Source organism: Spodoptera frugiperda, chromosome 6 (genome assembly GCF_023101765.2).
Source record: "Spodoptera frugiperda isolate SF20-4 chromosome 6, AGI-APGP_CSIRO_Sfru_2.0, whole genome shotgun sequence".
Taxonomy (NCBI): Eukaryota; Metazoa; Arthropoda; class Insecta; order Lepidoptera; family Noctuidae; genus Spodoptera; species Spodoptera frugiperda.
Genome location: NC_064217.1, coordinates 10,577,510 through 10,605,401, shown reverse-complemented (window position 1 = coordinate 10,605,401; position 27,892 = coordinate 10,577,510). Strand labels below are relative to the sequence as shown.

General features: G+C 36.5%; 1 protein-coding gene across 5 annotated transcripts in view; it reads right to left on the bottom strand.

The window, feature by feature from the left end:
- The window catches only part of LOC118267420 (uncharacterized), a 37,516-nt gene extending 14,156 nt beyond the window's left edge, over positions 1-23,360 (bottom strand). For 2 of the 5 annotated variants that reach the window (XM_035581397.2, XM_035581401.2), the window contains exon 1: positions 23,097-23,360. The gene's annotated coding sequence lies outside the window, so the exon portion shown is untranslated. Of the gene's footprint in view, positions 1-13,802; positions 14,006-22,296; positions 22,316-23,096 lie in introns of those variants that run through there. The other 3 variants (XM_035581398.2, XM_050694297.1, XM_035581399.2) reach the window with 3 other exon arrangements.
- Between the last annotated feature and the right edge of the window lie 4,532 nt (positions 23,361-27,892).

Sequence of the window (27,892 nt, the reverse complement as noted above, 5' to 3'; positions counted from 1 at the left end):
TTTGTATTGAAACCTACACTAAAAAAATCTTTGTTGTAACTGTATTATTCAATGGCCCGTCTATTGGTGAAAATCGCTTAGAATCTTGTCCAGTAGTTTTTGAGAAAAGACAGACAGATGTAACGAAGTATTTGTTAAATTAACTGATTAATAGTATCTAGTTTTACCTCTGCCTACCCCTTTGGGAAATCATAGTCGTATTGTAACGCTAACACATAATTTAATGAAAGTCAAATCATCTGAAATATACACGTTGTGGAATTTATGCTTCAACCAATACATAACATTATAACTTTCAACTTTATTTCAAAGTTACTAGTGTCGCTATTCGAATGCACACGGCTACGCCTAGGTCCCAATTCTGTTAATTAACCAACGTTTCAATCAAGTGTCAATTGAGTGTCGATGGAATGGTTTTATGCTACTGATACTCTCTGGGGACGAACAAGAAATACTGAATTGTTTACTAAATGTATTGGCCATAGGGTTTATTTTTCGACATAATTAGATGGATAAAAGTAATAAATATTTGACAAATTGTTTTAGTGTAGTCTATCATTTGATTTCTTTTCAGCGAATGATTATGATAGGTATATTAAAACTAGTAATGACCAGACCACCATATATGGGGCCCAACAGGGCTGATGCCGACCCGGAGCTGCAAACTGCCTAGCGGGTTACCAGGGCTCAAGTTGGAGTACGAACGGGGTGTTTTGAATTTAGTCTGACACTCTCTCGCCTCGCCCAATGGGTAGAAGGAGCCATTGGAATACCCCCCCTTAAAAAGGGGATTGGCATTACATATCTTTACTTCGATCGAAGGCTTAAAAAAAATAACTAACAGACAGACAGATTTAAAACCTATGTTTTAAGCTATAATTTTAGGACTAATTTCATGGCCGAAGAAGCCTATAAAATATGTATACTCGTAAAGAAGTTTAAGTAAATTCTTGGTATTCTTACTAATGCAGGCACTAATCAATAACTAAGTTGAAGAAGCCATTACGTCGTTATGAGGGATCCATAAAGTTAGATAGTTAAGTGAGCCGTTAACTCAAGTTAGTGTAAGGAAGAACAGCTAGGGTATTCTGTCACTCGATTAAAATACCGAAGTGAACTCGATCCATCATCTCATTGGTTGTGTGAATAATCTCGACCAATGATGGGCGAGAATGCGGTCGAAAGTTCGAATTGATAGATACAGTACCCTTAGTACGAGTTTGCTTTACGTTAAACGAAAACGTACTAAGGGTACAGAATAGTCTAGCTGATGCCAAAGTTTAAATCCTTTCTGACAACAATAAACTAAATATTTTACTAATCAAGATCCATGCACGGGCAAAAGATTAAAGAAAAGAAGGATGCACAGCATAGACTGATTAGAAATTAGACAAAAAGATCGGATGAAGTATGAAAGTAACAAATAGGGACACATCTGAAGTCAAAATTATGGTGCACTCGTTTTTGGCAAAAAAATTGCGAATACAGTAAGCATATTTGGCCTCATCCGAAGAATGGAAAAAGACAAGCATGTAGCATTAACCTCAAGCGTTGGAACGCATCCAAGTTCCAAGACCCCACAGTTCAAAATCAGCAATTACGAATGCTGACACGATGCCACTGTAAGGTCATTTTCATATAATTGTAATAGCAGCCGGGCAATTGGGTATGCAACTGACGTTTTGCAGCAAAATTATACTCATCTTGTGTAATAAACCCAAATATTTCTATAACATCAAAGCCGTTATTCCACAAAGGAACAGGGTGATGCATACTGAATTATGAACAGAGCTCCCATTTTTCGCAATTCGCTAAGTTAATCCCAAAGCCATAGAGGGCTAGCTAAGCTTTAAACATCAAGCTATATATTAGACACCATCTAAGATAATGCAACGTCACTTCTTTTCTCTAGGAAGGGGTAGGCAGAGGTGCACATTACGGCACGTAATGGTGTTATACAGTGTACACTCACTTGTCACCATTTGTGTTACAAGTCCCATGTAATAGGGAGTGAGCAGATTCGACCTAAGATATTATTGAGATTTGGAGAACCCCAATGATACTTAACTAAGTCAAAATACAGAATAAAAATCTTCATACTTTTAAAGGCGAAAGCAGTCAACAAAAGCAAGTATATATAGGATAGTATCCAATTCATCCACATCCACAACGACCGTCCATAATACTATCACCAGAATAGTACATTTATTTAGTTAAAATACCTACATTATTCCGAAGTGTGGTCTGTCTGAATTTCCCCGGTAAGTAGCTTATTGACAGACATATTTGTAAGTACGAAGGTACGAGCGAAATTAGGTTAATACATCAATGATTCAACGCGAGCAGTTTGAAAACGATAACGGAGTGTAGGGCTGCCTAAACCAACAAATTAAACGTACTGTTTACTCCACTCCTTGTAGTTTTATCAAACCAATGATATAAATTCAGATAAAGAGATAATAATTGCAGTAATTATAATATTTTCCTGTTTTGTTCTAAGGTTGTTTCAAGTTTTTAAAACGGTAAAAACAATGGCAGTGCCAGCCCTATAAACGGAATGCGTGTTAATTATACGTTCACGATATTCTTTTTCCGTGCCGAAGTAAATTAGCTAGGATATTGTTTAAACCTAGCCTGAGTCGGCTGCAGTATAAGTATTTTATATAGTAATAATTCATAATTATGCTATATAGCTGTCTATTCACAATTTTTATATAGAAACTGACAACTGCTTCACAGTAGAGAAAGAGGTTAAGTTCACATTCATAAAACAGTTTTACGACATCTTTAACTCCATCATAAATTCAGTGAAAACGGCAATTAATTGAGATATAAAAATGTAAAAAAAATACTGTATCATTTTCTAATAAATATTCTGATGCTGTCCCATTTCCGAAGGTCTGTGTTATCACATAAAATTCCCGTCTATGTAACCTTGACCCATTGAGCCGAAGTATGCCGAGGTTGGCCGAAGGGGCAACGGCCCGTGAAAGTGAAAACTCGTGCGCACCGGCCGCAGGTCGCAGTCGCATGCGCAAAGCCAAGCTTTCGACTCTTTTAAGTGAGTGGAATCGCAAGAATTTAGGTTACATCATTTTCGTTAGTAGATTTATTATGAAAGTGCGAGTTTAGTTGAGAATTTGGTAACATGTTTGTAACATTTGAAATGGTATTGAAAGGAGATAGTGAATTGGGGAAATTTTGGCATTATTCCAGCGATTTTTTTTTTTAAATACACCTGTATTAGCTGCAGTTTTTTCCATATGACTCATATGATCTGTAGAATGAAGTTAAAATCTTAGGATTTCACGCTACACTTAGCACGCGAGTTATTAATACATATTTGCGCTAAACCACACCAAAAGAATTTATAGCTAAATCGTGGCAGTCTTGCACCCACAGACAGTAAAACAATAATTGGCTCGGTAAATATGAACAGGATACGATGGCGATTAACGTTTCAATTAAAAACAAAAACAACTTAAACACGTTCGTGGTTACATCGAATTTTGTTTCTTTATTACAAGGTTAAATAAATCCCCTCTTAACTGTATCAATAGCAGTTATCGCGCTAACTGCGGTTAGTCGGTTAGTGTTTGACTGTTCAGTCAACCAGTTAACTACGTTCAAAGTAACCGGAACGAGAGGCTATTAACAAGTATTATAACATCTTCAGTCTACAGTGGGGGGGGGGGGGGGGTATAAATGGCGTTCAGTATTATTTCTTGTTTAGTTAGGCTAATGTTTAATGGAGTTTAAAGCATGATTGATAGTAATTAAATAGAAAACTACAGTGAACAATTGAACAGGTTTATATAACTTTTGTAAAACAACATTATTGTGTCACTGATTTATACATAAACACATAATTGGGATTGTAATTTTGGCATTTTTTATGGTATAAGCCGGTAAACGGGTAAACGAGCAGACGCATCACCTAATAGTAAGCAATTGCCGCCGCACATGAACTCCCGAAGTACCAGAAGTGTTACAAATGCGTTGCTGGTCTTTTGGGGGTTAGGAATTTAAGGGTTGTTGGGGAATCAGGGGTAAGCTCACTCACACAACGCAAGCGTTGTTTCACATCATTTTGTCAAGGTGGCCTATTCGTGCCGAAGTGTGGCATTGGAATTGAGGAGTCTATATAGGATCAATTTGAAACGTTTTGATATTGACTGACTTCAACTTCAGGCAACCCTAGACCTTACACAGTACCTAGGGCATAAGCAATCTAAACTTTTGATTAACCTGTCGATAAACCAACCCTACAATTTCAGATTTAAAAATCTACACGTCACAACACTGTCACCCGAATACAACTAAACCAACAATGTATAAAACTATAGATAGTTGTTCCATAGTTTGTGAATTTCGTTACAATTCCAATAGCTTCAATACCATCCGACTCACTTGATTAATTTTCCTGGAACCAACCCAGCTACAATGTATCCGCAATTTCATTAGTAATCTCTTCACATTTTGGCAACAGTTGCAATAATAGTTAGACTATTTAGGAAAATGATTGCAACTGGATGGGAAAGTAGATTTTCTGTTAGTCACGCTTCTGCTTATTCGTTTTGCTATGGTGCAATGGGCATGTGTGTAGGGCTGATGCCTGATCCGGAGCTGCGGACTACCTAGCGGGTTTACCGGGGATCCGGCTCGAAGGGCAGAAGTAGAAACGGGTTGGTTTTTAGTCAGTAAGAGTCTAACACTCCCTTTCGCCTCGCTCAAGGCGGGAGAAGTCATTGGATGATTTTCCCTTAAAAAAGTGTGCATGTGTGCTTCATAAATATCTACGAGTATGTAAGAGTTGCCTGCAGATATTTGGATTCTGGGTACGTCTTTACTTTACTTATGAAATTCATGTGCATCACATAACAAGAAACATGTAAGACAACGTTAAAAGAAATACTAAAAATAATATTCCATAAAAGGCATTGTGTAAAGACATTTAACCTTTACTCCGCAAACATCTATTACAAATTACAAGTCGTTAAAGACCAAAATAGCTTGACACAATAAAAACAAAACCGTCTCATTTAAACGCGTATTTCAGTTGTTAATCACACGAAATTGACAACTATAAGCAGCCAGCATCAGTTTGTATTGTTACGTTTTTCTCACACGTCATTTTTGTCATAATCCAAGGTTACAGTTGTCAAAATGGTTGCCAAGGTCGAGGACAGCGCCATCTGGGCTGTCAGAAGGCCATTGGTAATAGGATTATGAACCTTATACCTATGACATAAAGTAACAAATGTATTTTGTCAATTTAGGGTAGCTTGATCTGCTGTTGTGTGAACTAAGCGTCTTGATTTGCGTTTAGTCATTCGGTTATTGTTTCAGACTTGACGCAATTTAATGTAATGTGTTTGTAATACCATTTTTGGATTTGATATAAATTGAGGAAAATAATAAGAAAACATAGAAAGTAAATTCATAATAATTATGTATAGTATTTTGACCGTTTTCCCGTAGATAAAGGCAGAGTTGCGGTTGTCCTATGCGGTATGACTTATTTATTTTAGTAGTTATTTATTCAGTACTCCTATTTAGGAGTATAACAATGTATTTATTTGAAACATTTCATAATTTTTGCATTATTTTTATTAAAGAAGAATACATTTGTGTGAGTTGTGCATTCTGCATGGTCTCGTGTTCAAAGTACGTGCTCAATGAACTAATCAAGTAGACGCATCAAAAACAAGTTATTTAATATAATTATAATTACCTACATATACTTAGACTTAATAGACTTTGTAATTATAGCTATTCAACATTCATAATTATTTCAAATTCAAATTAAAGACAATTAACAATTAGTTGTCAACCGGAAAAAATATAAATATCTAACAAACACATACAAACATAATAAATAATAAAATAATAAAGCCTTTTATTCGGATATTACTTTTACAATCATGTTCTTTTACACTACTACTACTGTTATTTATATTATTTAATTGAACTTATTCACAAATTTCGTGTTTCTTTAGTTTTTGCAGGTCCGTTTGCCAGTTGGCAAAGGCCTCCTCCAACCTTCTCCATTCTGGCCTCTCTCTGGCCACTCTACTCCACGTTATGCCCGCAACCTGTCTAATATCGTCATCCCATCTTTTTTGCTGTCTACCTCTTTTCCTTTTACCTTCCCTTGGATACCACTGTGTAACGATTTTGCTCCACTTGTCTTTTCCTCTGATCATGTGCCCGGACCACTTCCATTTAAGCCTTTTTATTTTTAGCGTTGCGTCTTGTACCTTGGTCTTTTTCCTGATGTTGGTGTTTCTTTTTCTTTCCCTCCTCTTTACTCCTAGCATGCTTCTCGCCATTGCTCGTTGGCAGATGTCAATTTTACTGGTCATGTTTTTTGTTATGGCCCATGTCTGGCTTCCGTATATTAAGAGGTATTGAATAGTTTACTCTTTGTTTTAATATGTATTTTTTTGTCTTTCATTACTTCCCTCAGGCCCCAATAACTTTTCCAACTGTTTGCTATCCTTCTTTCAATTTCTTTGTTTATGTTCTGTTTGGGTGATATCAGCTGGCCGAGGTATATGTATTCTTCCACATAGCTAATTTGTGACGCTCCTACGTGTATGCCGCTCTTAGGTCCATTGGTCATAAATTTTGTTTTTTCGGGGTTTAATTTTAGTCCTACTTTCTCACTCTCTGATGCCAGTTCGTTTAACATTCTGCAAAGGTCTCCTGGTGTTTTCGCGAATAGCACAATGTCATCGGCAAATCTTAAGTGTGTTAGTGTGCGGCCATCGATATTTAAACCCAGAGTCTCCCATTCAAAGTTTCTGAAGATCATTTCTAACACAGCAGAGAATAGTTTTGGGGAGAGAGGATCGCCTTGTCTTACTCCTTTTTGTATCTTAAATGGAGGTCCTTTCCTTTCAAGCTGTATGTACGCCGAGCTGTTTTTGTATACATTCCTAATCACTCTTATATATTTTTGTTCTATGCCTTGTCTTTTTAACGCCTCCCAGATGTTTGTATGTATTAGCGAGTCAAATGCCTTGCTGTAATCGACAAATGCTAAATAGTAGATGAGTTGGTATTCTGCGTATTTCTCGATTATTTGTCTGACAACATGGATATGATCGAGTACTGAGTAGTCTTTCCTAAAACCTGCCTGTTCTATTGGCTGTTGTTCGTCGAGTTTCATTTCCATTCGCTTGAGTAAGACTTTTGCAAATATTTTGTACAGGTTGGACATCAGACTTATAGGGCGGTAATTTCCGATATCGTACTGATCTCCTTTTTTGTACAGTAGGATTATATTGGATTCCGTCCATTGTTGTGGAATCGTTTCTGTGTTCAAAATATCGTTGAAGATTTCTGTGAGAATAGGTGTTATTGTCTGTTTCGCTTGTTTTAATATTTCATTGTTTATTCCATCGGGTCCAGGAGCTTTATCATCTTTTTGGGATACTAGAGCAAATTCTACTTCTTCCTGCATAATGATAATTACCTTCATACATAGACTTAATAGACTTTGTAATTATAGCTATTCAACATTCATTTCACTTCAAATTCAAATTAAAGACAATTAACAATTAGTTGTCAACCGGAAAAAAATCTAAATATCTAACAAACACACACACACAGCGTGCTGTAAATAAACTAGCACTCTGAAGTTAGGTGCACTGAGAGAGCGGGACGCAAATACGTAAAAACTGCACGAGTGATAAGGACAGGGATATGATTGTAGCTAACTTCGGAGCGGTAGAGAATTTGACGCGTACTGTAGGCTTATCATTAAAAAAAGTAGTAAAACAATAAGCAAGTAGGGTCGACGAGCTCAGCTATGTTCTACGCATTTCCTGTCTGATAACACTAACTCTAAACTAGATGGAAGGAAAGTGAGTTTTAATTTAAATAAATTACCATCAGCACAATGCCGGTAACGATAAAGAAGAATACATTTGTTACGTATCCTAATTCTTTCAGCGATTGTTGTTAGAGCCGACTAAAATTGCCTCTCCACCAGAGATGTGCTATGAAGTTGAATAGACGATGAATGCTTCGAAGATGTAGTAGCTAAGCTGTATAACTATGAGACTGTTTCCACTGATACTTAGCTATACTACTAAGTATACGTTTAAATTATCCTTGCTACAGTTTCCAATATGTTGCACCTTAAAAAGGTGTCCAGTGAGGAATACATCGGTTCCACTGCAAACTCTTGTAAGCCCTTTACTAATATTAAATTAAATCGAACGTGCACAATGCACAATTTTCACCATAACAGAATTCTCTGCCATTTATGAATCTCATGTAAGCAACCATTGGCCCTAGCTCGTCCAGAGACGAACAATACAAATATTTATTGAAGACACGTGTATCGATTTCAATTCAACACGTGCCAGCGAGCTAAATGATATTACCACAACCGGGAACGAAGCGCAAGCCTAGTTATGAATAATTGAGTTAACAATTTCTACCCCACCACGCAATTTCAATCTCTATTCCTTCCTTTTTAAAGTTGAATTCATCGTGCAATGCACACTACGTTTATCTAATTGCATAATAAATGGTAACTATTATGTCAAATTGTCAATCAATTTTCGACTCTAACGCTTAGTGATTGGGTAAAAATTGTGTTTAGCTAGCTATGGACATTATTTTACTCGTAAAGTTATATTTAGATTGCCAACATGTGTATGAACAGTTTGATAGTTGATAAAAATCGGGTAACATTAAATAATCAACTTTATTTTCGGGGTCATAAAACGCAAAGTTGACGTTACGGTGTCGATGCCGGATAGCCGGACACATTATGAGATTGGCTTCCTTATAGATGTGCGTAATTGGAACAATTCCATACAAAGGACCATAGAATAATCTATAAGATCGACGATGAAAAGCATATCTTTATCACAAGAACAATCAAATTCCCACTTATCCAATATGAAGTCGCTGAAAACCTGATAAAAGGAGCTGAAAGCATACTGAACATAACAAAGGGAAGCGTGCACTGGAAAACCGGATCTATTATAGTACACGTGTAGTCTATTATCGATTGGCACGTCGCACGGAGCATAAATTCTCGGAGGGTCTATTGAAAAAGCTCTATAGTATCAAAACCTAGATTTCAGTGAACTCGATATAGGTCACAGGAGGGATACCAGCAGATTGAATTGTGGTCCGTGTAATATGGTATTAAGTATTGATCTGTTTGGTAATCAGTGATAATCTTCTAACTAACTAACTATTAAGGGATCTATTAAAATATATAAGAACGGTTATAAGAAATTGAATAAATATGTATATGGGATTATTTTACACATAGACAAGAATAGACAGCAGTTTAAGGCAAGACAAGTTTGCAAAAATTAGGATTCTGAAGTTAGCTTTTGTCAAATAATACTTACGTTAAGAGACCAACTAATCGGGAACCACAAATAAAAGAATATAAGTTTTAAAGATTTAACAAAGTCAGAGACTTTCTTTAGCTTCCATCTTATTTGGCAGACGTGTCAACTATGAGCAGGTAACCAACATTGACCCTTAAAATTAAGAAATATTGAAACCTAATCAAGAATCATTAAGGTCTAATATTCATTAAAAACAGGACAAAATATAAATTATGCTAACGAACTAATTACCTTAAGCCAGGTATTCCCAAACTATGGGTCGCAAGCGAATTTTTAGTTGACCTTGTCTATAGAAATAGTCCTAGTCCAGAGAACTTTGGGAACCACTGCCTCAATGCCTAACTTTTTATCTAATCACATAGTTTAAAACAAAATGGCCACACACGAACAACAAATAGCTCATTAAACAAATACTACAAAAGAACACGACAGAAAATCGATGAAAAGAGTAAATATTTGAACATAAAACATGGCTCCGAAGGGCATACACAATAGAAGTAGAAAGAACATTCACTTTCCACCATTTATGTTGTTAGCTGCATTTTACGTAATAGGCAATGAATTTATCATCAAACAGCGGACAAAGTCACGTGTTATTATAGAGAACTTTAAAATCGATACTATTTATTTAGATATTCCAACTACTAAGTACTACTATGTTAAAGAAATAGACTTGTAAAAACGCTAATTTGTAACCTGTAAGCAAAAATTAATCTGATCCGAAGCTGCGGACTACTTAGCAGGTTTACCGGGGCTCCGGCTCGAAAAGCAGGAGTATGAACGGGGTGGTTTTTAGTCAGTAAGAGTCTGACACTTCCTCTCACCTCGCCCAAAGGCGGAAGAAGGTATTGGATGACTTTCCCCTTAAAAAAAAATGCAAAAATAAATATCATTATGACATGACGAAATCCAGTAAACAAAACGACACAAAACTAACCAACCAGAAAAAGAGAATTTAGAATTCACAAAAACCCATGGAGGATCCAATATACAAAAGTTGGATATCGTTTTGTTTTTTCGTTGAACTCGCCCGTCTAACTACAGTGCATGGGAACCAGGTCACTCCAAGGGACTGCATAAGCCAATAAAGTTCGATGAATATTTTATTAAATTCACCTTCAGTCGGTGGAAAGGTCTTCATCAGACTTGGTATATTTTCTACCAGCCTTCTCTCAGACGGTATGGAGAGGTGGATGGACGGTAACGGTAAAGGGAGAATATATAACACCAACCGGACTCTCGGGGTCTCGGGTCGGCACAAAGGGTCTCGAGTTCGATTCCCGTATCGGGCAAAGTATTACTGGGCTCTTTTCGCTTTTTCGAAAATCTCTCAGTAGTAGCACGGAGCCTGGAAATGTGCCCGGTAGATGGCAATAGGTAAACCCCCTATTACATGGGACTTATACCATAAATTGTGAAAAGTGGGTGTACATTGTTCATTTATTGCGTGACAATATGGACCACCCGGACTATGGCGGGTTTCTTAAGAGCCGATTAAGGAACAACATGCTAATTTTAACAGACACCGGACATCGGCGCTCTGTAATAACTTGATCCTTTTAAACTGCGATCTCCAACCCTGCTAAGCATCAATGTTATATGGTAAACACCTCTTTTGTAGAGGAACCCCATGGTTTGGAAGTGAATACTCACGGATTGTTGATGTCCTTTTAGATAAGATTTGACTTCGCATGGAGTGACTGTCATAGAACTGTCCACTAAAGATTATGTACTATGTACCCATTCTTGTATAAAACCTGTTATCATATATCTGGCTTCTAATTCCTTTTAACTCCCTGATATACCAGACCAGGTCTAGACACAATTATATTTAGTCAATTAGTATTGGCATATCTAAAACTGAATTGTATGCAAGAAGGTCTAAAATAGGAATGAGGGTGCTCGCGTCTGAATAATAGATGAGTGCATCGATCCACCTTTTCATTGAACGTTTATCGTCTTTTAATGTCGTTTTACTTTGTTACGACTGGAATTCAAAAAGGATTTAACACTAGAATATCCTCTACGAAAGGAAAGGCATCTCGCAATATCACGAAGGGTAGGCAGAGGTGTTAACCATCAATACCCACTTTTACCAGAGAATCCTAAGTAACATGGAATAGAATGTTCACAATATCAACAAGAAGCTAAAAAAACAAAAGAAAACTAAATCTTGAACTTGAACTAAAATGTTAACCACACCATCCATTGCTGCATTAAAACAAGCATACATAGACCAACAACTAAGCAAAAGATGCAATGGACGCTATACATTATCAATTTCTCGTTAAACAAGTAAACACACACATGAACGAACATTATCATGCGCACACGCACGCGACTTGTTTACAAACACGCTTGGCACATTCGCCATCTTATTTTAATACCGGTGAAAAAGGGACAGCCAATTACTCAGATGATAATAATAATTTAAGTTAATTGTGTAATTTATTAATGGTACGCTTAGAACTGTTAATAATTGAATTGTTTAGATAATGAGTCATTTAATAATACTTATGCAGTGTCGATTGGTAGGCAAAGATGTTTAGTTTAACGTTTGTAGAGACAGAATAGAACGCACGAGAACGTGTGTCTAGGGAACATCTTTCTTTTGTAATCTTTGTGTAAAGAAAGAATAAAATACACATTATGTAATGACTTTAATACAGATAATGGGGTCAAGTTATAACCAAACACTAACTGCCGCACTTAGAGACATTTAATGATTAATTAAACTATTCCTTAGTAACTAATTTGTATCGAAAACAATTACTAAGGACTGGGTTAAGTAATCATTAAATGTCTCTGAATGCGACAGTAAGCAGAATTCACTGACAATAATCACAATGAAAAATCTAATAATACTTTGTCCAACTCATAATAAAGCGAGACTTGGTATTTCGACCGATGGAGCAGTTATACTATTTGATACATAATTGGAGTCACAATGCCGTTACTCTTTAGGGAACGAGGTAGCGTTACGTCAAACACGATGCATACGTAATTGAGAATTATCGCGACTAACTGTAAAAACTAAACAAAATTAGAAAGTATCTTTATCCTTTTGATAAAGAAGACTGAGAATATAGACTTTAGTTATTTATTATTATTTAAAACGATGCCCCACATTGAATTTTCTCCTGTATCGCGGGTGCGTTTACAAACATACAAGTTCACATGACACCCAGACCCGAAACAACAATTTGTAGATCACACAAAAAGTTGCTCCGTGCGGGAAACGAACTCGCTACAGTTGCGCAGCCAGTAGCCCAACCACCGCAATAACCGTACAGTCAATATAATGTTATGTTAATTAATAAAGTCAGTTAAGCATTCTAATTTTAAAGGAAAAAGTTTGTTTGTTTCGTTATTATGGAGAAACAATGATTTTGTTTTATGTGAAGAAATGGCTTGTATATACAGAGAGTATAGTCAGTCATTGATCTATTGATCGGTTTCGTAGCAATCTACCCAATGGTTACTAAATCAATTTTACTTGCATACCAAATAACTGAGCTGACTCTAGTTAGTTACATACAGTTAAATAAAAAGTTAATGAACAGTTCTTAATTGAAATTCAGTTGCAACATTGTTTTTTATGAAATAGGAGGCAAACGAGCAGACTGATCACCTGATGGTAAGTTATCAGCGTCGCCCATGGACACTCACAACACCATAGGAGATACAGTACAGGTGAATCGCCAGCCATTTAAGAACAATTATGCACTTTTTTTGAAGGCTTGAACTGACCTTCCAGGTTCATTAACCAACAATAGATGTTTAATAGTTTTTTTTTCATTCAAACATTTTATGCTAATAATGTACCTACTTTATGTGACAAAGTATAGCATAGTAGGTACTGTTATTTTGGCTATCTAAAGTCAATGACCTCAGTTAATTAATTTCGAGTATAATTAATTAGTTGCGAGAATATAATAACAACACTTTAATTGTAAAACACTTTTACCCACTAGTGTTGAATTCTTCGAACGCGTCCGAAGTACCAATTAAATATTTTAGTGAAAGAAAATTGGGTCATGACATAATGAAATGTTTATCACAGACAAAATTTATTCTTGGTTGACTGCAAAGGGATGAATGGTGTGTAGTATGCTAATGTTTATTGTTTAACATAAAGTTTTTTAATTTTTATAGGGATGGCCAGAACAAGTTTCTATGTTTCAGTATTATGGATCTTATCATCTCATATAATGGAAGGTATTATTTTAGCCTTATACCATAAAATATCATAAGCATGTATCGCCGTTATAATATAAACAAAGGGTCTAAAGTGCGACATAAAAATTATAAACATTCACCTACGTCTTTCATACATTATCAGCACCAAAACAATGTTTGTCAAAATATTTTTACAACTGTTGATTGATAAGATTTTAAGATCAACTGCCAAGTTACCTACGTCATTGTAATCCACAAACACCGTGGCCATTAACACCTTTTTTCACAACACTAATGAAATCACTTGAATAACACACATTTCATTATTTGCACTACGATTCACAGATAGTAATGATACCTAGTTTATAATACACTAAAGAAACAAGCACAGACAGGCACAAAATACAGTCAAAATATGTACTGTGACGTCACGAGCAACAGGTCACTGTGATAGCTACGTAATACGTCAAAAACACGTCCGCACGCAGCGATAGGAAGTGCTCGACTGACGTTGCATAATCCAATTATGATAGGTATTAGGTACGTCAGTGGAAAATTCGAACTACCGACAATTTTCCGGAGAACAAAATTTGGTACATTTTAGGAATCTAAATATCGATCGTTGTTCCTGGAATGGAGTTGGGATTACGTTTCCCAGAAATGGAAGGAAAAAACAATTTTAAAAGGGACTCAGCAGTCATCCCTCGTTAGGTTATCAAGAGCTAGTTGGATTTCCGATATCCATGCTGACGTTAATTCCATTGTCTGTGACAGTGCATTGGGTTCTTTATTACTAGGTGTTTTTGTCAGAATCAATTCCAGCATTTTTATACGAAGTTGGGAAAGTTTTAAACAGCTGTTGCATTAAAAATGGAACTAGTGACGATGGCAAAAAAGTCAGATGACTTAATTTTTCCCATGACGCATAAAAGTTCCAGAATAAAGAAATCCCTATGAGTAACTAAATTGTTAAGATTTTCCCGGTCTGAAAAGACTTAAATCTGGTCATCGTTATTTTCCCTCAAAAGAGAAAGCAACGCTTGTAGTGGACAATTTAAAATTTTCTTTAAAAATTTGTTTCAAAGTAAAGTTATTTCAGCAAGAAGGATGTTATTCTCTTACAACCTGGTGGATACCGTTGTGTAAAAGCGGGAGGCTTTTTTAATTTCCGTTTCCACAGTTTAAAGGAAGGTAACTCAAGGTTTAGGAAACAGCCGTCCAAGGCGATAAAGCTAGCTCAAAGAAAAAAGAAATACCTTTCTATTATCTTACTGACAAAAGAAAAGTAACTACAGCCCATTAAACCCCATTAAATGGTCTCAAATTCCTATTTCAGGATTGGTATTATAAAATGTTACACGTAATATTATGGTTAGATTTCAGCTTAAACTAACAGTTTGAGTAAAAATTATACTTTGTAAAAACCAAGTAAAAATCGGTAGGTGTTCACCAAGGACCTATTTTGGGGCCAACGCTAAATTAACCTACTTAATAAGCGATCCCTTCAAAGCCATTAACATTCCCAAAACCAATATTGACGTTTTCAAAGCTAAGAAAGCGTACAAACAGTAATTGTAATGTAACTAATTGCATAAGCTTCCGCTCATTGAGTTTTACGACTGACCGTTTACAGCCTGCCTTTAACAAGTAGTAGATTATTGAAAACAACATGATTCATTCCCATTCTGTATTGTTTGATATCGAAATAAAGGAAAGTGTTACAAATTAAACATGTTAAGGCTTGAGTGGTTTCGAGTGTGAGTCCTAAATTGAATGGAAGAACCCAATGATATCTAGGGTGGAGCCAAAGGTATCTTTGGGATATTTCAATTAGAAATTCTCAGTAGGTGGGTTAAGGTCTGGGATTATTGCCGATGTTTGGGAATAGATTAAAACTATTGTGAAGGGAGTACCGACATAATTGGCGAAAATCGCATCTGGGGTTAGGTTCTTAAGAGTTAATGAAGAGGTCTAATAACCTATCAACTACTTCTCTGGTGTTGCGGGTGTCCATGGGCGGAGCTGATCGCTTACCATCAGATGACGCGTCTGCTTGTTTGCAACCTATTCCATAAAGAAAATAAACTAATTTAGAGGGAAACACGATTAATGTTGTGAACGGAGAAAAATGTGAAACACACGAATCTCAGCGGCACTATCACTTTCGTTTATTGAATTAAGTGTTAAAGAGGAAACGTGTTCTTCCTCAAGACGGATGAGACCAATCTGTTGAAGTTCAGCCCAGGAAACAAACAAATAACATCTTAGATATATCGAAAAACTATGATGAAGGTACGGAAATGCTTGGTTCCTTAAATAAATAAAAAATAACCTACTTCGATAAAATGCACCTAAATTATAGAGTAAGGCTTGTCCATGTTATTTTAGTACACTATAATGTAATGAGATGTTTTGATGCGATAGTAAAAAAAGAACAGTTCCAACTCTTGCTGTTATTTTTCCAAATGATAACTGTCTAGATATTGCCGTTTAAACACAAATACTAAAGTATAAGCCGGTAAATGAACATGGTAAGCAATCGCCGCCGCCCATGGACACCCGAAACACCGGAGGCGTTACAAGTGCATTGCCAGTCTTTTGAGAGTTAGGAATTTAAGGGTTATTGGGGAATCGGTTATTGGGAAGATCGGGAAAGAGGGTAATTGAGCCTTCAGTAATCTCACTCACACAACGAAACATAACGCAAGCGTTGTTTCACGTCGGTTTTCTGTGAGGCAGTGGTATCACTCTGGTCGAACCGGCCCATTTGTGCCGAATGTGGGACAAATGTGGGACACATGAAGTGTGGGAGAGCCATGCTTCGGCACGAATGGGCCGGCTCGACCGGAGTAATACCACGGCCTCACAGAAAACCGACGTGAAACAACGCTTGCGTTGTGTTTCGTTGTGTGAGTGAGGTTACCGGAGGCCCAATTCCCCCTTCCCAATCTTCCCCATCCCCATTCCCGAACAACAAGCCTTAAATTCCTGACTCCCAAAAAGCCGGTAACGCACTTGTAAAGCCTCTGGTGTTTCAAGTGTCCATGGGCGGCGGCGATTGCTTACCATCAGGTAATACGTCTGCTCGATTACCGGCATGTCTCATAAAAAAAAAAAAAAAAAAAAAAAAAAAAAAAAAAAAAAAAAAACTTAATAATAGTCATAATTTACATGTACTATCGAAGTCTTTTGAATAACATCAAAATTAATGACTAATTGGAAACAAAGACCAAAAACCTGATGACTTTTTAGATAAGATAAAAAATTGGATAGTTATAAAAGACGCATAATATAACGGTGTTAATATTGGACGTCCATTGCACAATGTCGAGCAAGTTCCACAGCTAATTTAAGTAATTGAATCTGCAACTCGGGAGCAGCTCAATTCCACATCCGTCGAATTGACAATTACATTACAAAGATCATGCTTCGATATTACGATTGCGAGCTCTCTTTGAGTCATACTGTTTATGACACTGTTACATCTTTATATCAAACGAGTCTTTGAACTATGTAGTTAGAAAAAGTAAGATAAATCGTTTTTGTTTTGTTTTTTTCTTCTTTTCGATTGGAGTTCGTCTCGTGGATATTTGTAACTAATAACAATATGTAACTCCAAAGGTGTATTTCAGGAAAACTTTATCCTCCTTTTTGGAATAATTCTATTTCTGATGTCTCTTGAAGACTTATTAGGAATTTGAACGGAGTGACAAACATACTCTGTACATTTTTAATAAGTAGTTTGAATTGAGTATATTGTAGGGTAAAAATAACGCCTCTGTATTGACTTTATTACAGGGCAAATAGGGCAGGGCAATGGATGACTCCCATTACAAACAACTTCACTATATAAATGGTATTTTTAACAAGCGTTTATTTTCTAAAACACACGTAGATGTACGCGAAGCTATGCGATATACAATGCAGTTAATATGTAATATAGCTGCAGAAATTGTGTTGCAATCTGCGGAAGCCTTGCGGTTTGGAATTGGGACGGTGCTAGTGTGCTACCAAGAGAATAGTTACTGGGCCAACATATCCATCTAACATACTGACATGACATGTGTATTGAATAAAACATGCCTTTTATATCATGAAAGGTCAAGTAAATATGGGTTTTTAAACTGATATGGTCACTAGTAACATCATTAGAGCTCAAAACGGAATATTTACCATGTTTATTAGTGTTTGCAACAGTGCCAAAATATCGGAAACTCGTCAAAACTAATAAATATTTTGGTAAATATCCCGTATTGAGTTCTAATGAGGTCAAGTAAAGATGAAATTGTTGGCTAATATAACACCGATTTTCCGCATTTCTTGTGTTTTTAGGAGCCTGAGCCAGACGTGAAAAGAATTAACAAAAACCCTATTACTATTTGCGTGATCATAGACTAAACCAAATAACTACCTTTTCCATAGAATTTATAATTGAGATCACTTTTCCAATATAGCTAAGACTGTTTCTCTCAGTCACAAAGTTAAACTTGGATAGTAGTTATTGCATTTTAGTTTGCCAATTTCCCCATATGTCATTATGAGGTAAGCACCTAATTTCATCGAATCAGTTACTTAGTGTAAAATATTAGTGCCAAAATACGTCCAATGTATTTAATTTAAATACTTATTGAATTGAACACGTGTTACGAACACGATAGCGATCAAATTATTATCTTGCATGTAATATATTAATGCAATGTACCTATTCGACGAATCAAATAACAATTTTCCTCAAGCCTTAATATATCAATATATTGTTGAAACAGTCGTGCATCAGTGCAGTTCATTAGTTATCGATAGTGGCACCAATTAGTTGAATAAACAATTAGAAAAAATATGAGATAAAGACCGGTTGCAATGTGGCATTTCTGATGCGACCACATTGGCCTTTTGTTCGGTGTAATTAAGAATTGAACGTGATTGATATAGGCTAGCTATAGACCATACTATTATGAACGAAGGGCATATTGAAACAAAACATCAGGGGGGGCATTAACTGTTACTTGGACTACCTAGCGGGTTACCGGGCCTCCGGCTCGACAAGCTAGAGTAGGAATGGGGTGGTTTTTAGTCAGTAAGAGTCTGACACTCCCTCTCGCCTCGCCCAGAACGGGAGAAGTCATTGGATGATTTTTCCCCATTAAAAAAGGGGTATTACTTGATGAGTTACATGTGTAAGGTTTTTAATAGGAATAAGTTTATCCTTATTTTAAAACCTTTTGAGGATCAAATACTAAGTCTTTGAGGACTATCCAAACCTTATTACATTCGTACTTAGTTATTCCCACTTTAGACCGGTTTTTTATCTCATGAGGAAAATCCTCTTGGAACCGATTTCGTCGAAATTTTAGAAGGAAATTAAACTCAAATAATTAATCAGGAGAAAAAACAGCATAAACATTCAATACACAAGTTCAGGATGCGAACAAAATGAGCGTCTTTTTAGCTTACATGAGGTGACGGAAATGGCAACAGAGTCAAGTAACGAGATGAATGGACGCTGCATCGCCGTATAAACGAGAGTACTTTAGCATCGTGACAATACAGAGGAACAATTACTGGCTGATACAGTTGTAAATGTCATAATATGTGGATGTAAACTGATGCTTTGATTTCTAAGCTGTGAACTGAGAACAGATCACACCATAGATGATGGCCTGGTAAGGCTGATGCCAAACCCGCAGCTGTGCACAACTTAACGAGTTACCAGGCCTCCGGCTCTAAGCAGAAGTCAAAACGGGATGGTTTTTAGTCAGTGACACCCCCCCATTAAAATACAACGTGTCAACGGTTTTAATAATCTCCAGCTTGGCAAGCACGTTTTATTCTGTGACGTTGGATTACAGTTGAAATGGTTTAGCAAGGTAGGATATCCATCCACAAGGTGGACAGACGACCTGATTAAGGTCGTAGCGAGCTGCTGGATGCAGGTCGTTTCCAACCGGCCTATCTGGAAGTCATTGGGGGAGGCCTATGTTCAGCAGTGGACCACTTATGGCTGATATGATGATAATGATCATGTAGAATACTGTTTCCTGTAGAGGTGGTATCCAACGTATTCTTCTGACACATGGCATGGTTATACCGTAACACCATTAGGTGTTTTGTTTTGTATGCCTTGTTCTTCTGAACATTCTCGCTTCTTTTATATCAAATCGGACTGTGGAGAGCAGATGGCAGTCGCTCCGTTTAAAATATTGACGTCGAATCCAAATTGTTTACCTTAACATTGAAAACAAAACCTCTCGCTTTAGCACATCTGGTTTCAAATCAGACAAATAAGACTCATTCATTACAGATTAAAAGATCTCATTAATATCACTGGGGCTTATTTCAATATTAAAAGAACAAATGTTGTTTTTTTTGTACGGTTAATCGGATTTTTATAATACTCAGTTACTCAGATAGACAACAATGACATCCGCGGTATATCCGGTTTATATGCAAATACGCGATTAATATTGCACAGACGGCTCAAAAGAGATAACAGTCAACTTTGCTGTTTTTAACTAGTTATAGAAAAAAAACACAATTTTTTACGATCTTTAGTCATCGAATCTTTAGTTACGACTGCGTTTAATTCAAACTCTCGGGTCTGAGGGCTAAGTATGAATTTCGGTTTAGTACGAAGTCGCGTTCAGCGCTGTGATTGGTTGATTTATTGCAGCCGGCCAATCACAGCGCCGAACGCGCTTTCGTTGCGATCACAGTAAACATAAAGCAAACTCGTACTAAGGCCCCTGTTTAACTATTACAATATTTTGTGCTATTACTGGCCATCCACTGCTAGACTAAGAGCCTAGGTTAAGTAAATCAAGTTTTGTGATTGCTATCTAATAACTATTTAGCTTAAAGTTTCAGGTTTATCAGAGTTCTGCCTGTTGACTCTCACTACTGACTACCGCAGAAAGAGAAGGAGAGGTGACAGATGACGCCACTGCTGCCACAAGATTTTAGTCTAACATTTTTAATTGTTTTTATTAAAAATATAACTACGGACGACAATAAGATCTTTTATTTGTTTTAAAAAATATTCGAAGGTCAAGGACACTGGTCAAATAATACAATCTCAAATCTAATAGCTTTATAACTAATTACCATAAACTGTAAAAAAAAGAAAATATTCAACTCATTTCGTAACTACATAAAAAGTAAAAGTTTGTACACACATCGAGCTATGAAAACCAGTATGAACTGACCGTGGAAAGTGCGGAAGAATCATACAAAGCAAGACCATGTTAAACTGGTTTCGTATAGTTTGATATGATGTAGTGTGCATTTGTGGGAAACTGGTTGCCGAAATGTCAGCGGCATAGAGGTATGGAGTCAAACGACAATTTGCAGCCAAGTAACTGGACTTGAATCACAATAATATAGGAGTTAAGAGTTCCAAGTCAGGTCAGCCATTTTTATGAAAACTGTACCGTTTTTGGCACAAAAGTAGTCAATAGTTCCTCAATATTTTTAAGTAGGTAACTAAAAATTAGAACACTCAAATACATAAATGTAATATTCCCCTCAAATAAGAGTTTAAACACATCTTAGCAGATTTTAAAATTCGGGAAAGTAGTAGTCTGGTTATCAAATTGAGTTAAGTTGCAAGAGATTGAGAAAGTGTATTAACGATTAGTTACTATTGAACAACGACGACTTAATAATGAAGTTGATATACCTACATAGAATAAAAATAGAACTAAACAATCGCCATTTTCTATCAAACGCCAGCATCAAATATTTGTGACCCTTATTAAAATAGCGGCAACGTAAGGTCAGTGCTTATGTCGTCGCCGTGCTGAGAAGCGATGCACCTGACGTCACAGCCCCCAAGGTCATTAATTCACAGCCCAAGGTCATTAATTCACTCGCATCAAGGTCAAACATAACCAATCTGACCTTCACGACTTTTTGGCATGATTTCTATCACATTTGCTGCGTTTTATAATGGTAATAAATTAGTTTAAAATACTTATACGTTTTATTTTAATTTTATGTCATTTTTTATTTAGATTAAGTAGGTAAGGTCCGTTTTGTTATTTATTTTGTTACTAGCGCTTCCTTTTTTTCGTAATAGCTTGACGTGTGTTAATAGCTAGCCAACCAATACCTACAAACTGCCATTAGATATACTAAACATAGACAGCACACAACAATAACAAATACAGAACCTAACTACTCATGTATTGTCGAGTGACAATTATGTTACTTATCAGACAATTTCATCACATAATGAAATATTTACGCAACATCACACACTTACTGTTAAACGCTAAGAAAAAACTTAATTAGATAGGTACCTACTCAGTTTTAACGACCTGCACCGTTAAGTTGTAGACCAAATGTTTTATTCATAAATCCACCGCAATTTCGGAACGAGTGGGGAAATGAACGCAAAATTCGCACGCTTCAATAACATTCAGGGAAACAGAAAAATAGCAATTTATCCCCCCTCCTTCCAAACAAAAATTATCAACGCTCACTGTGCACACAAAAACAACAATCCAGCCCGTCCGACTGTGTAATCTCAACCTAAGATTCTCAACAACATAGACAGAAAATTAGGTCGTGTGCACAACGACCGCAGTAACTTGCCGGCACGTGACCATAAACTACAATAAAAAAGTACCTACTTTTATGTCGATGGAATTAAAAATAATAAAGCCGATCGGATACTGACGCTGGCTAAAAATAACTGTTAGATAGAGTTATATAGATATAATCATTGTATACATACATGTCTTCACACATTATGTTAAGTTCCGCTTTATCGATCGATATCACAAAACCACATAACTATAACGCCGATTGTATACCTACCTACACAACTAAAAAATAAACTAGCGTTGTTGAATATGTTACTTAGTTGTATGGGGAAGTACCCATACATGTATTCATAGATGATTGCATGAGTGACGCCCACCACTAATAAGCAAGCTATAGATATTAACAACTATTACACGTAAACACTGCTAATGTAAAAATAGAGAGTACTGATGTTAAATATTTCCGATTGCAATGCAGATAAAAAAATATCCGAATGCAGGCATCACTGCTGTCGCAATTTACGTCTACCTTCACTCATAAATGAAATGGAAAGTGAGAAAAAATATGTTATTCGTGTTATAAAGGGTTATCGTGCCGATAAACAGATATAAAACACACTTTCGATGTTGAAGAACAATACTTTCTATGAGTCTCGAGCGTTCCATTTTTAGTCAAGACGCGGACGTACGTTGCCATGCAAAATGCGAAGGCAATCTTGTTGACGGCGAAATAGACGACATCATGAATGGAACTGTGTACTGCTTCTGCTCTTAAACACACAAACCATCGGCCCAGCAACGACGCGATTTTTGCTGCATAATTTTCAAGGGCATCCGTACCCAACAGAGTTCGACGCGTATGGACAATCAAAGGGGCCCCACGGAATCTCACCGATTCATGAATGAAACAAACAACATGCACTTATGGAAAACTACGCATCGACAACTTTAAATTAATGAAATTAACACAGAAATAAAAGAAAATACTTACAAACTCGTCAGCCGCGATACGTGTATAATCACATACATGACGTCATTTGACGCAACACAAACCCGAAAAATCGAGTAAAATATATAGTAACTACTTCGAAAACAACACCAACATAAAATATGCACGATACTTTATTAAATACAATAAGATAGTTATGTCATTTAGAGCGTTTTAGGACATTTTACAATATTTATTTGTTGTCACCGACTCAGAGTTTTGACAAGATGGTCGCGCACCGACTGTTTTGCTTTGGTTGTCAGCTGATACGAAAGACTGTTCTATTTCAAACAGAACCATGTAATGTACGCTCTCGCTCTAGCGCACGAACGACGCGCAGCTGTGCGAAAGAGATAAACAACGTGACTCTCTTATTTGAACAGGGCTTCAAATATAACAAACGTCATTTTCTTGTTGCATTTATTATTGCAAAGGAAAAGTCGCAAATAAATCTATTTCTTCTTTGTGATGAATTGAAAAGCAGTACGATATAAGTAAAAAGGTGTTTCTATTTCACAAGAACACGTAATCATGCATCTGTAAGTTATATTTGGGCGTGATGTATTTTGTTGTTTTTGATGTTAGTAGCGCCATCTATACACAGAACATGAAGGTATTATCTTTAGAGTTCGAGCAAGGTCATGGCTGCAATTTGTGTTAAAGGCCAAAATATTTGAATAAACTGTATATCTGTATGTAAGGATTATATTAAAACGTTGAAACTTTCTTCTTAATAACATATGAATCGAGTAAGAGTCACCATCTGCTAGTAAACGCGTAAAATGTAGACTACGTGGTATGTTTTGAATTCCTGAGAGTTGCTAAAGTTATTGCATAGATGGCGTTGCGCGACGGTGACGAGGATGATTCATATTTTGTTTTTCAAAAGCGGGTGGGTTTATTTTGTCACTCGCTACTTTTGCGGGATTTTATAGGTGACTATAGTCGCACGATTTTTCCGTATGTCTTAGGGTAGGTTCATATTTGACGTAAAATACGTCGAGCGTATCATCCGTCGTACTGACGTATCATCGGTTGAGTGTGAACGGTCAATTGTTTGTTTTTCTATACATTTGTCTGTTCTGGCGTTACACGACCGATAATACGCGACACATATTCCGTCAGATATAAACGGGCCCTTAAATTGACTACCTATCTATAACCATTAATGGTAATGCAGTTAGATTGCATTTAAGCCACAATGATGCGGTTTTCACATCTATAGATATCTACCGTATTTAAGAAACAGGCTTGTCCTTAAATATTAAAGAACTTAATTTGAAGATAGAAAATTCCTACTAACCACGTAATAACTGGACATTTTTGAAGAAAATGACCGACCGAGATTAATAGTAAAACTTAAGTGAATTTTATTCTTCAATTCGAAAATAATAATGAAAAAAAGTACCTAAATACCATGTTTAGTTAAAATAAAACCAAATCACCAATAAACAATTTATTAACAAATAAATTACACAAAAGGACCCAACAGGACAATAAGACAATTATTATTAATTACGTTAGTCCCAAAACTTGCGAGATTACAGAATTATTCATACCAGATTGACATTGAGGGGACCTGCCCACATAGCTTCACTAATCTAAATAGGTTAGCCGATGAATATTGTAAGCCTAGTCCAACAGTGCCCTTACTACGAGTTTGGTCTACGAACGAAAACGAAACGAGATCGCATTCGCTCTGATTGGCCGGTGCGAATGAACTAACCAATCAGAGCGCCGAACGTGCTCATTTCGATCTCGTAAAACGTAAAACAAATTCGTAGTAAGCCCTCAGTAACCTTAGTACGAGTTTGCTTTACGTTAAGCGAAAACGAAACGACAGTGCATTTAGCGCTCTGGTTACCAGGGCTCCGGCTCAATGCAGGAGAAGGAACGGGGTGGTTTTTAGTCAGTAAGAGTCTGACACTCCCTCCCGCCTCACCCAAGACGGGAGAAGTCATTAGATGATTTTCCCTCCTCAAAATAAGGGGTACTGATTATTGTTAGGCCGGCTGCTCCGGACGTGCTCTCGTTTCGATCTCGATAAACGTAAAACAAACTCGTAGTAAGCCCTCTGAGCGCCGGACACACTCTCTTCGATCTCGTTAAATGTAAAACAAACTGGCACTAAGCCCCCAGATTACTTGAAGATTAACAAACTAGGTTTGTACCTGTTACCCCAGGGTATCGTAAAATTTTGATGGAGACCTGTCACCTTGATGGACAGACAGATACTAGAGTTGTGGACTAAATATATACTTAATACTCGTACACACTACAGTAATAAAATTACCTAATACTTATTTTATTAATTTTGATATAGGCAATATTAAATTATTTCTACTGACTGCCTCGTTGGCCGAGTGGTTGCAAGTGCGACTGCCGGGCAAGGGGTCTCGGGTTCGATTCCCGGGTCGGGCGAAGTATTACTGGGCTTTTTTCGGTTTTTCGAAAATTTCTCAGTGGTAGCACGGAGTCTGGAAATGTGCCCGGTATATGGCAATAGGCTCACCACCTATTACATGGGACTTACAACATAAATTGTGAAAAGTGGGTGTACGCAGTGGCATTACGTGCCATAATGTGCACCTCTGCCTACCCCTTCGGGGATTAAAGGCGTGACGATATGTATGTATGTAAATTATTTCTAAATGTTTTTCTTCTCTTCTACTATTTTTTTAGAATTGCTGTGTCAAACAGGTTCCGTAATTGTGACTCAATATTGTATGTCTTTCACCTGTGTTCATTATGGAAGCAATAACGACTTGAATAATTGAGTTGGGGAAATTGAGGAATAGCAATAAGTAGTTAGTATAATCACTTCTAGAGGTAGTCAGAGATGATACGTCTCGTATAATAGATAAATTATATTTTGGCATTTCAAGTGTTTTCTTTTATTTTTTTGGTAGATACTTACTTCTCGCAGTGAATGAGTTGCGTTCCCGATAGTTGTGGGATCCAATCTTAGGTCTGTTAAAAAGAAATACATAAGTACCTACTTAGGATCGCTTACTTGGTGCGAGTCTCCATATAAGTCTAAATTCATGAAGGCTAACTTAACAGATTTTAATGAAACTTGGTATTCATACATCTTTATATATATAATTCTTCTGTACGTGTGTATGTCACTGAACTCCTCTTAAACGACTAGACGGATTTTGATGAAACTTTTTGTGTGTGTTCAAGAGGATCTGAGAATGGTTTAGATTCACAATTTTGTCCGCTGGACAAAGTTTTTTTAATTCATTTTTAATTAATTAGTAGTTGTTGATTTTGGAATGTTTTACATTGGATACGACAGACGGCGCTACCATCGCAGTGTCAAATATTAATGACGTTAGATATTGTCAATAACATTTGAATAATAATTTTCATCAAAATGGTCCAGAATGTTTTAGCTTATTGATAAAATTTAAAATTTTCAAATTAAAGACGTGTAGACAGGACAACGTCTGTCGGGTCCGCTAGTATTATATATTATATGGAGGTTTAAAAACCATTTTTTATGATTTTTTTTTATCTCTGAAGGGGTGGGCAGTTCTGCACATTAATGCCACGTAATGCCACTGTACAATGTACACCCACTTTTCACCATTTGTGATATAAGTCCCTCGTAATAGGTGAGCCTATTGCCATATAACGGGTATTTCCAGACTTCGTACTACTATTGAGAAATTTTCGAAAAACCGAAAAAAGCCCAGCAATTCTTCGCCCGACCCGGGAATCGAACCGGAGACCCCTTGCCCGGCAGTCGCACTTGCAACAGTCAGTTTTTTATCTCATCTTATTCATATTTTTAGTCATCAGACCTCACAGCATAAACCACGTCAGCTTCATGAAAGCAATCATTCCTTCCCGACAAATTGCTCCAGCCTCCAATCAGAATCACGGATGCGCAATAAAAATTACGTATCGACCAATTACGGACGACCTGGCTTTCAGTTTGATTGAAAGCCATTGGCTAATGAAATGTATGCTTCGTTATGTTGTACGATTCAGTAATTAATGGTATTGCAATGGGCTTTTATGAAAGTAGTTGATTTTTCGGAACAATTAATTTTAACAATGGATTATTTATACATATTTTCAGGTAATAAGTAACTGAATGCAACGTGGTTTATCTATAGGGACTTACAGCTTTTGTTAATTAACCATAAAAGCATGTCAACATGCATATTTTCAGAGTAGTTATGTTTCTTTCAATGCCATCGGGACTGAAGCCAAAACGTCATGGTCAGCGTTCTTAATAGTACTTCAGAAAAATTAACCCCTACCACATTATACTATTCATTTCACACTATAAATGTAAAAGTTTGATTGTTTGGATATTTGTCCGTCAATACCGCTGAAACTACTGAACGGATTTTGATAAAATTTGGTATACAGACAGGGTATGAGCTGAATGGGGTGATAGGATTATTTCCACTATATTAAGCTTTTTATCCCACGGGGCGAGTGACAGAAGCTAGAAAGTAATATTTTTTTTCTGTAAAAACAAGAATAAATAAAAATCAATTTTCCAAACACATAATGCGCCATTTATTTCAACATCAATAAATACAACTTCATATTGTTATACTGCTCTAACATTTATACATAACGTTATATGTACACGATATTCTATGTATACATACTTTATATACAACTTTGGCAAATATTTCTGACTAGAGTACAGTACTAAGGACTTACAGGCAGTTTAAAGGTGGGCTTAGGGAATACATTGAACTTATTTACTTATGGTGTGGTTTACATACGAGTAAAAGTGAATATGAGCCTCTAGCATGGCTTGAAACTAGTCG